Consider the following 12,122-nt stretch of genomic DNA (forward strand, 5'->3'; position numbering starts at 1 on the left):
AATATTCAAATATTTGAAGAGATTTTGGCAAAGTATTTTTATTGGGTTCACTGAATCATGGTTCATTAGTGTTCAAAACAAATGCTTTGAATCCTAAAAAAAAATAAAATTACTAAATATTCTGTTCAAATGTGAGAACTGAGAGGCTAAAGTCACCCTACAAAAAAAGTGCCTGCTGCTCCAGTATTGACTTCAGGATATAATTTGGCCAATTATAGTTATTTTAGCCTACTTTCCTGTTGACAAATTTCTATTGCTTGCATTTGTTTGTCCATGTGCAGAGGAAGCCATTGTAGAAACTATTTTCAGAGCCATGAGGCATATAATATAGATGGTATGGACCAGAAATAAATCCTGAACTAGTGCACTCTGATTTTGCTGCAGGTCAAATATAGGTTCAGATCAAAGTTTAAGGTTCTGGAAATCTCTTAAAATGCAGAAAAAAGAAATGCAGAATCTATTATTATATGCACAATATGTTATTATATGAAGTATTAAAAAAAATTAACAAGGTTTAGTGGGATGTATTCTGTCTCTGGATTATACTTGCAGGAACATAATGTGTATTTTGCAGTTATAGTGGAGTTTATGGTGGTTGATGCTTTGGGCAGTATTGGAAATCTGAAGATACTTATGGTACTTAGTTCACATTATCACTGGGTGATTATTGTCTAAAAATATTAAAAAATGCTTGTTTCAACAGAAGAAGGAACTCAGTGAGGTAAAGAACTAATGAAGTCTGGTATCCCTTTTCCTTCTTATTTCTAGATGGAATCTTACATATTTGACTGAAGCTGTCAGTTCTATTAGATGGCATTCTCAGACCTTTTAGTGGTTTTCATTAACATGGAGATACCTAATTACCTTTACTAAAAGGCTATTTGTGGAAAACAGGCCTCATGGCAGATGTGTATTATATACCTGTACAGACTTTTGTAATAAATTTGTGTTGTGAATGGAGAACAGTAGGAAGAGAGAACATTATGAAATCTCTTTGATTTTGTTCCTTTACATAGAAATTCCAGTGATGTAAGGATCAGGTAACATTGTCACCAGGTGGGGTGGGTAAAACCAAATACAGCCCTTGAATAGTAAATAGCATATAACAAATAGCAAAAGAAAGAACTGAAGTGAATCACTTCAGAACAATCTAAACAGCTGAAATATGTTCACTGACACAGTTATTTGAACAATTGTGAATAACAACCAGATGAATTAATGTCAAAGTTTGTTCATAATAATTCACAGAGAGAACAAAAGGCTTAATCCACTAAATAAAATATTTGCTATGAGAAGCTTGCCCAGCTCTAGTTCATATACTGTAAAAGGAGGTTGGCTTAAGATATGCTTTATTACCAAACTCAGATAAGGATACAGGGAAATGCTGCCTGAGGACTTCATTAAAGGAGCTATGGACTGTGAGATCTATGAGTGGTCAATAGGTGAAATGAAGGTATTTTTACAATTTTTTATGACTTTAGTGTACCATGAAAAGGATGTAACCAGTGGAACTCGGGGGAGGAGGCGGACAGAGGAAAATCAAAACGAGAGAGAGAAAAATGATAAAACATCTTTTGGCAAGCTTCTTTTGACTTTTTAAACTGGAAGGGTGAACTACTGTGGACATTCCCTCCCTTACACCATTATGCAATGACTTGCACCCCATTTTCCCTCAGCAGACCTTGATGCACACAGATCAGCTGTGGGTTTAAATTGCCCCTGGCACTTTAGGAGATGTCACCTGATTCAGCTCTGTGAAGTTCCCCAAATCAAACCTCTGCTTCTGCAGAGTGCTGGGCTATTCCTCCTGCTGTAGACAAATGCATGTTACTTAACTGTGATAACTTCCTTAAGGTTATGTTGACCTTAAGTAGTGAGTCAAATGGATAATATCTTGGTGAACAGGGAGGACTTTGTGAGGGTGGATAATGAAAATCCTCTCTCAGGTTCCCTGGGAGGCCACAAAGAAAAATGCTCACACACACACAAAAGTAAGAATGTGCATTTGGAAGGAGTGCTCGTCCCCAGTGTGTTGCTTTCTGATGGAAGACTTTCTGGACATTAGAGTGGCTGCAGCTTGCATCCAAGTCCAAGTTAATGAATTACAACCCATATTCTGCTGATCATGACTTCATGCTTTTCAGTTCTTTCACACACAGCAGTTTTATGGATTTCAGGGTATAACTGGGAAGGGAACATAGGTTTGTTCTAAAAATTGCAGTCCTTTGAAATGGGAGCTTTATTAATATGTAGTCATGTGAATCTCATACACCTTTGAAAATCTTAGACATGCTTTTTGTTGATCAGTCTCTGAACAGTGCTAGGAGTTCCAGATGCTTAGGTAGGTTACTAGTAGTATCTAGAGCAAGGCAGTTGCTCACTTGCAACAGCTGGCAGAAATCACTAAGAACAAAGAGACAGTCCTGTCTTGCATGGGTGGGAACCCCCAGAAAAAGAAGCGTCTCCACTAAACATGAATCTTCAAGGATTTATTTTGTAAATTTCTCTCAAGTTCTCTTCCACTTTCCTGGTCATTCAGGGTCTCCTGAGTTCCCTCCAGTGCTGGATGTAGAGTTCAACACACAGCATTTCATTCACAGCAGAGTACACGATGGACTGTAGTTAGTGGAGGAAGTCTTCTTGCTGTCAGAGATTTGTATCTTGATTTTCACTTGATTTTGCGGGTAACTTTGAGCATTGACTTCTCCAGTTCCCCTCCACACTAAATTGATTTGTGCTTATATTATTGTACCTTTGCAGCTTCCAGGCTGCTTCCATTAAAGGCGGACAAGGACACAGATGAGCACAGATTCATGGAATGATGTGTCCTGTCTGGTTTTGGAGTCCAGATGACCTCTTCTCCCTCACCCTTCATCCAAGGCACTCTCAGATACTGACTTCATGGTTCTGACGACCAGACAAATTTGGGGAGGAAACAGGCTGGTCAAAGGAAATACAAAAACCCTAAAACCAAAACAGTCCTCCCAAAAATTCGAAGCAAAGCACAAATTCAATAACACTGAAGCTGCTCAGTGACCTTTCGCAGGTGGGAGCTGAGAAATTGAGGAAAACTTAGAAAACTGAGGTCATGTCTGCTCAGCCTAGACATTAAAGATCCCATGGTGCTTTACATGGCAGGGGAGGATTTATCCCCATGTCCTGTCCAAAATGTAACCTTTTCCCCAGAGCAAAGGAGCATACCAGACTCTGATTAGAGGCTCTTGCCATCCTGAATGTGTTTGCATTTCAGTGATGCAGCTGGTGCCTTTGTAGGACTTGGGTATTGCAAGTGGCTTGGGACACAAACCCGAGATTCCTGTATTTGTATCAAGTGTGGATAGGCTTGTGGCCATGCCTTGTGAAGTATTTTGGGATCCTTTTTTGATAATCTTCATTATTTATTATTAATATAAAGAGAGAGCCAGCCGTGCAAGCAACAACATGTAACAGCTGTTGGGCTTGGTTGGGGAAATGTTCTCATGTGTGGCATTTTTACACATCTGGGCAGTCCCTTCGACTTCATCAGAACTGTGAGCAGTATTGCTGGTATTTAGCAAGATTCAATTCAAGTTGGGAAAATCATTTAGGTGGGAAAAAGAATTTGCAAGTATACAGTTAAACTTGCAAGAATATTTGCAGAGCATAGCTTTGATTTATCATGAGTGTTTGCCAAGTTCTGTGCTAATGGGTCAGAATTTGTCTCTCCTACTTCCTAATTTAAAAAAAAAAAATCCCAACACAATTTTATTTCATCTTCTAAAGCACTTTGACTCTAGGGATCGAAATAGCTTGGACTTCTTGCTAAGTTATACCAGAGAATAATTTTTGTTGCACTGTTGCATAGACTTTGAATAGTTGCTGTTTCAACAGAAAAATAAAAACCATCCACTTAATGTGTAATTAATAGTTTGGCATTTCCCTAAGGCTTTACCCAGGACCCTTTCTGTTTCTGTTTTGTATTACTGAACTCCCTTGCTAAATATTTCCAGATCATATAGATTTAGATAAGACATGTTCCAGAACTTATAACATTTTTTATTTTGACTTTTACAGTATTTATTAGTGTAATGAAAATAATACTTTGACAAGTCCCCAAATAAATGGTAATATTCACCCCTGGATAGCTAAGTGAAATGTTCAGTGGCTGTAGTCCATGGGTTATTTAACTGTGCTTGCATTGGAGACATAAAAAGTATGACAAAAATTTTGGAGCAGAACCCTTAAAAACCTGTGACCCTCGTCTTTGACCAAGGCCCTGGTCCTGTAGTGTAGCACAGGAGGACATTGGCAGACATGAAAAATGCCACTGAAATCCAGAGATATCTCCTGGGGGTACAAGGAGACCTTAGGTTTGGGACTTAGCCTACTAATGTGATCCTTTTGAGCACCTTTGTGGCATTTTCTGGGGCCACTCTCACCTATGCATAATAAAAAGGTGTACGAAGAAAAATTTGGTGAAAAACCTATAACACAGAAATGGAATAGCTGGGAAAACATCAGAAATTCACAGATGTCAAAAAGCCAATTGTGATAAATTGATCTGAACTCCTGCATTCCTAGAGATAAGGAATTTCACCCATATTCACCCACAGGTATGAAATTATTAAGGTCACTCTTGTACTTAATGCTTGTGCCATTTCTGTGTAACAGATTGTGTGATTAAAGCCTGTAAAACCTTAAAGGCAACATTTGTCATCTTTGTTAAACTTTTAACACACATTTGAGACTGTTCAAAAACTAAAGAGCCTTTGGCATTCAGGCTGGAGCTTGGGAAGTGTGTGCATACCAGAAGAGGGCCTTTGTAGAGCTCTCTGGTCAAAATGAGCACATTTTCTCCTTTATGGGGCAGATGTCAACTTACTGCTCCCTAGCCATATCTTCACACCACAGTTCTTTTCCTGGTGGATGCAAGTCAAGTGGTCTTTACCTCCACTCCCTTTTGTCACCCACACAGGCTTACAGGTTAATTTTTAAAAAGAGAAAAGCCAGTTCAAAACCAAGAGCTGATGAGTTTCTGTTTGGGAATATTAAAAACCAATGTTTCAACATTTCCCATATGAAGTATTTATTTTGCTAAAGGAAAATTTTCAACATAAAAATTAATTCCTCCATGTTTTTCCCAGCTAAAATTAATTTTTTGAACTTGACTAAAACTCATTTATAAGTTCATGCTCTTTCCAAAGTTCGGTTGCTCTATTGTTTGTCTAAAAATTGTCTGAGTAGCACCAGGTTTGCTGTATGATGCTCTCACCTCAGCAAGGCTGAGGGGCACAAGTGAGTTTTCCTGACAAAAACATCTGAAACATTTTAAGTAACTTAGAAATATTTTTTTTGCTTGTGGTCATTCCATAATTGACTACGTTGATTGTACATTCAAATCTTCATTTCCTTGGAGCATGTCCACTTGTTTAACACATTCATAGGATCGGGGATGATTTGTTTAATGGGAAGCTCCATGATTTTCCCAACATAATGCTCTATGTGCACGTAAAGGGTATGTATCTCACTGCACAAACACATGGAGAACTTTGAGGTTAATTTTATAATAATTTTGAGCGCACATTATTTCTTTCTTCAATATACAGAAGAGCAATCAGTTCCTTGTTTGGTATCACTGCACAGATGTCTGACACCATCTGGGAATAATAATAGCATTTATGATTGGAAATCCTGTATTTTTACTCTGTCTTTCCTATAAGAGTGTGAAATGATGTGCTGGTCCACACTTTACCTCAACCCTTCACAAATAAATGATTTTATAATAGCTCTACAGAATTCTGTGTCTTTGGAAAAGCCACAAACCTTGCAAACTAATTGGATCTGATTGTAAGGAATCTGAAAAGAAATTAGCCAACTTTCAAATCTATCATCCACCAGGATATATGCAGAACATCCAAATTTTACAATCTCTTTCTTTCCCCTGGTTTTTTTTTCACTACAACTACCATCATGTGACAAATCAGTGGTGACCCATGAACTACATTTCTTGATGATTAAGAAGGTCAGTGGTGGTAGGTCATGCTTATCTATTTCTGTGTATGAAAAATTAGCAATATTTTTAATTGCTGAAGTTCTCCTTCGAAACTAAAAGAAGATACAATCAGCTGTGGCTGTTGTGATAGGACAAGGGGTAATAGTTTTAAACTAAAAAAAAAGGTAGATTTTGACTAGATATAAGAAAGAATTTTTTGACAATGAGAGTGGTGAAACACTGGAACAGGTTGTCCAGAGAGGTGGTAGTTGCCCCATCCCTGGAAACATTCAAGGTCAGGTTGGGCAGGGCTCTGAACAACCTGATCTAGTTGGAGACATCCCTTCTCACTGCCGTGGTGTTAGTCTTCATGACCTTTAAAGGTCTCTTTCAACCCAAACCATTCTATGATTCTGTGCTGGCACTGCCAGGTTTTTGGCAAGCCACCATTTTTCCAAACGTTCTTGAGAAAGAAGTCATCACAACAAAAATCTGAAAACACTTGAACAACCAGATGCATGGTGTACCCCCGTGGTCTTTCCCCTAAAATCCTGAAGCTTGGCTGAAATCTCTGAGTATAAAAATGTGATGTCTGAGCATGGAAAAAGCCAGTAATGTGTCACAAAATCACATGAGAGGCTCAAGGGGAGTAAACAGAGTCTTTGCTTTATGCTTAGCTACCATTTCCCAAGTGAAAATACAATGGCTTCTATGCTGATCACAATCATGCAGTTATAAATCTACTGATTTGTTCTGTGTTACCTTGGATTTACAGCATTGTAACCAGCCTCACAGTCTTTTTGGGTTGGCTGGTGCCAATGAATTGTATTTTCTCACCAAGGCACACTCAGGAGACTTCTCTCTGTGTTGTCACACAGCAAGCAGTGTATCTTCTGGAGATAAAGCATGCAGATAAAACATGTCCAATTCCTGCTTCCTTTAATGAATTTTCCTTATTTAGTCAGGGTTAGGAACAAAAATTTGGTTCTAACTGGCATTTGATTGTGCTTTGCAACCTTCTATTTTGATTTTGAAGTTACCAGGCTAATGCCTGAAGTTTTCACTCAGTCATTCGACAGACAAACCCATTGGCTTCAATGTGAGGCTCAGTTACAAAGCTATAGGGCTGGAAGGGTCACAAAGTGTCCCACCTCCCATACCACACCAGGATTCCACAGTAGACACGTAGGTCTAGTTTGTTCCTCAAGATCTGCACTGTCTTCCCCAATAGTTTGAAGCTCTGGTCCACTGCTCATTCTGTTCACCTCACAGACTGATAACTCTCTCCTTTTTCCCCTGCATTGCTCTGAAATCTTCACTACAAATTAAGTTTTCATCCTTTCCACTGTGGCCACAGTGAACAGTTCATCATCCCTGTCTCAAACAGCCTATTTCATATTGGAAGACTGTTATCATGTGCCCCTTCAGTCTTCTGTTTTCTAGACTAAACAAACCCAGTTCCTTCAGCTTATCCCTCATAGGTCATGTTTTCTAAACCTCTTAACATTCTTAAGGCTTTTTTTTTCTTTATTTAATTTTTTTTTTCCCTTTTCTTTATTTTTCTGTGTAAAAGGCAAGACATTTATTCTGGGAAAATTATTTCCCCAGCATTTGGTGACAGTGGTCCCTCCTGCAAGACTGTTTCTTCCTTCATAGAGAGTGTTACCCACCTTTGAGTTAATGCTAGTTTGAATGTCTCATGTTACCTACTGTCAGGCTCTGCGACCACTTTATGGTGTGGAAAATGAAAGTAGAAGGATGAGAAAGTATTAGTGAGTAGGGCTAATGTGTGCCAAGTTGTACAGATGTAGCATACAGATCACAGATTGATGACAAGTTCACAAATTTCACCATTTCCAAGAAGCCTGTCTCTAGGAATCCCTCCTTAAAGAGGGAAGTTAGGTGGTGCCCTTCTTGGGAGACTGGAGGATGGATGCAAAGGAGCCATGGAGCACCAGTGCTGATGATCTGAACTAAGAATTGAAGTTTGCATTGCTAGAGGGAAAGCTTTCTCTCTGGTGGAGGAGAAATGTGTTTTCTCCCTCTGATTTTTTCTCCCTCTGACCTCATGTGAGTGATAGGGATGGAACAGGCCAGGCTTGGCCCAAGAGTCCAGGGTTTGCTCAACTTTCCTCTAGCCTGAACATGCAGGACTTCTATGTTCTACTGATTTTTGTACCTGAAGCTTGAACTCCTTTTTTCTCTGTTACTCATTTTAATGAAGTGTACCAGAAAATGCAAGGATGATGAAAGGCTTCTTGAAGCCTAGGATTTTTTTTTGTTAGAAACAAAGGGATCTCAGCCCTGGGGATCCCTTAGCCCTGTGGCTAGTCCAAATGATGTGGGAGATTATATTAGCATTTTCACAGTTAATTTCCACGGGGGTGGAAGACTGAAAAGTGTCTTCAGATATCTCCAAGTCCATTATCATAGTTATTCATCATCATCACTTATAGCCCCGCATTTGATACATCACATTTTCCACCCTTTCTGGGTCTGGCACAGCTGAGTGGCTGCAGCCTATTGATTCTGGCCTGCAGTAGTCCTGTGACAATCACACAGCTGTTCCTCTAACGAGGAACATTTGCCACACTCTTAAATGCTGATGGGAATACAAATACTTACAGATTCATCCTACAAATCTGGGGTTACATGTTAATTAGCCCAATTAATTTCTGCTAAGCTTAAGTGCTGTTTACACTGGCCATGACAAAAGACTTGACCTCTGCGAGAGGACAGAGTTAAACCTACTTCCAGCTGAGGTGGCTTATTAAATGTTCTCACAAACCTGTGTGGATAGCACCAAACTGTGTCAGAGCCACATTTACAAACTGCGTTCTGCTTCAGGGACTGGAAACCCAGTTCAGAAAAGGCTAAAAGAGCCACTTGTGTCATAGTTTACACTGTCAGAGCACAGGGCAAACACTTGCCAGTGGGGTGCAGCTACAAACCAGCCAAAGCCTGTTGGATGCTGTGTTAGCTGGGAATAAGGAAAGCACAGGCACTGCCTCTGCCCTGCCTGTGAGCCCCAAAGTGGGAGGATTTGCCAAGAGGAGAAAACTGTGGGACTGACCAGGAGTGAACTGCAAAGGAGGCAGTAGAGAACTACAGTAATTTTTGCAAAAGGCAGTCTAGTAGTGGACAACCTTTAACCTCGATGGGATGGTTGTATTTCATTGCCTTTCATATACTGATGCAGGAAGGAATTTACTCAAGGCTCTAGACATTCCAGAAAGCCACCAAAGAGAGGACTTTATGAATCCTTCTTGGGGATTGGACTAGATGATCTTCAGAGGTCCCTTCCAACCCCAACCACTCTGTGATTCTTCTTCAGTCCACCACATCCTGGCTACATCTGCAGACTGACTGCCTGAATCTCCAGATTGATTCTGAATTGTTGCTGATTCCTTGTGCAGCCTGAAAGAAAGACACAGGCTTCTGGATGAGGCTGTTCCTTCCAAGTAGTTTCTATCTCCTATTTTCCGTGTTTGAGTGTTAAACACAGTCATACCCATGTAACATTACCAGCAAATAGGGCTTCCAAAAACCTGCAGAGATCCTTCTAACCTTCTGCCACTGCCTAATCTTTTTTACCAATTTCCTGGACTTTCATAGGGTGTTTGCTCTCCCATTTTATATTTTTGCAGAATGGAGATGCATGTCATCAGGCTGCAGTCTAGTGCAGGTAACTAAATAGTACTGTCCACGTTCACATGCCAATTTAGGAGCTTTTAGCAGTTTTTTCACAAGCTGAAACACCACATCCTTCATTTCATTACATTACAGTTCAACTTGTTAAAAAATACTGCTTTTGCCTCCACAGGTACGATTAGAACTTGCCTGGTCCCTAGTTTGGCAGCAGGAAGGATGGCTTTTTGGATGGATGTTAAAAATAAAAAAACAGCTGCTGACGATAGCAAGGCACTTCAGGTTCTGCCATGAAGAACAGCTTCCACAATCAAGAAAAATGTGAAGTCTGTGTTCTGTGTTCTTTGCCGATCACTGGAGCAGGATGCTATGGTCTATCAGTTGTTAGCACAGACCTTCAACAAATCACGTAACTCTTTCAACCTTTCTACTTAAACTGTGCAAATGAAAAAGTAACTGTAAATCTTGTTGACAATTACTTCTATATCTATTGGCAGGCAGTCAACTTTGGCCTGGACAACATGGGAACAATATGTGCAGCACAGCCAATGCCCATTAATTGTCTCCTTAGTTTCTCCTTCAACTTGTAAAGCACATTTCTCCCAGGTGATCTGCTTCTCTAAACATTAGTACAAGCTTGTCTGGCACAGAATGCCAATAATTTATGCATTAGATTCTGCTGTTGAGTAATATTTACAGTGTGCTCTGATGTAGAGTATGTTAGATATTGTAAACACAGAAGAAAATGTAGGAAATGTGTTATTTTTCGGTTACATTTAAGAAGAAATTAAAATTATTCTCATTTTTTATGGACTATTTCACCAGCTGCCACAGACCCAGAGCCAGTTTTCTTCCTCAGTCCACCAGTGAATGGCACAAAGAAACAGTGGAAGCAGCTTCCACATAATTCCCTCTCTAGCACGGAACTGGTCTCTGGGTTACCTTGTCATCTTGATTCCATGATGTACTGCTGTCCTGCTTAATCACTGTTGTTTTACTTCCTGTAGCTTTTCCAAGACCTCTCCCACGTTTCTGGGAAGGGTGCTGTGACAATAGGCAGTAATAACTGCTTGGCTGTGATGGATACTTTTCTAGTGGGAACAGCTGACCTTTCACTTTCTACTTCTGAACTAGTCTCTCAGTGCTGAATGCTTTATAACACTTATTTAATGAGCAATCTCTTCTCTGCTTTCCCAAAGACTTAATAGCAGAAGCTGTAGCAAGATCTCCTATCATCATCCTCTTTTGTTCCAGAGGCATTACTGAACATGCAGCAGTGTTTTATGTAGTGTGGTTACAGCTAAATCCAAGTTACACACAAAAGCAAATGTAGAGGAAAAAATACTGCAGGAGTTCTACCTCTTTAACACTTTTCATTCAATTTTATTGTACATTTTAGTTACTGGAAACCCATGGAGGCTTGGAATATGTTAGGCTATTCTGGTCCTATTAAATGAAGGCTCAAACTGTTGTTTAGACATGAAGTGCAGTTGAATTAAGTCTTCCTTACAATTTCAAGGATCACTTGTGATTTCACACCCTTGAATCTGAGGTTTGGAATCACTCTTGACTGTTGTCTTTCAACAGAATTAAAAAAAAAAATCTCATTTTACTGTAGGGGAAACAAACTATTTGAGAAATGTGCAGTGTATCATTTCCCTCATTAAGGAACCTGCCTTTCATCAGTAATGCCCTTCCTAGCCCTTTAGCTACTTTCTGCTGCTTTGTTAGCAGCCCAGTCCTTACCAGGAGGCTCTGGAAGGTTTTCACTCTTTGGCAATGCAGGGAGAAACTTGCCCATGATCATAAGCAAAAATTTCAGTATCAAACTGCTCAAATTGGCACCTAAAAAAATGTAGCTTTTCCAAAGGTGCCAAAGTTTTACAGCTCCCACACTCTCTTGGGGAATTCTTGATGCTGAGCATCTTTGTGTGTCAAAAGTGAAATATGGGAAGTCTGAGTGATTCTCTGAATGGTTGTTTACTCCAGACATTTGCATCTCTATCATTGAGTTTGTTCCTGGTGGAACAATGGGGGTTAACCCTATTCCCATCTCAAAATCAGTGAAACATATTGTAAAATCAGTTTTTCAATGCTGATATTATCTTAGTTGAAGACCAGATCCAGTAAAAACAGTTGCTGCAGCCTTCAGATTAAATAACTGATATGCAGTAGCTTTCCCAGATGTACAGACATGAGGGGGACGGCTGAATTCACATGTTTTCTCACACATATCTGCTAATGGAGAAGTCCCACGTCCCACTGTAAATGTAAATATCCAGTAATGTTATATAAAGCTATGGCTTTCCCTGGAGAATTTTTGCTTCATAAATTTTTGGCAACTCAGGATGGATGTAATCTTGCTTCTCTGTGTTAAGTAGAAACAGGGCCTATTGCTGTCAGACTGCTGCACCAAAGCCTTGAGCAATAAGGGATGTCTTATTAATGGACACAGAAATACACTTCCCAGGTATTCTGAGACTTAGAATTTAAAATATGTCTG

The sequence above is a fragment of the Apus apus genome, chromosome 2 (assembly GCF_020740795.1).
Source record: "Apus apus isolate bApuApu2 chromosome 2, bApuApu2.pri.cur, whole genome shotgun sequence".
NCBI lineage: Eukaryota > Metazoa > Chordata > Aves > Apodiformes > Apodidae > Apus > Apus apus.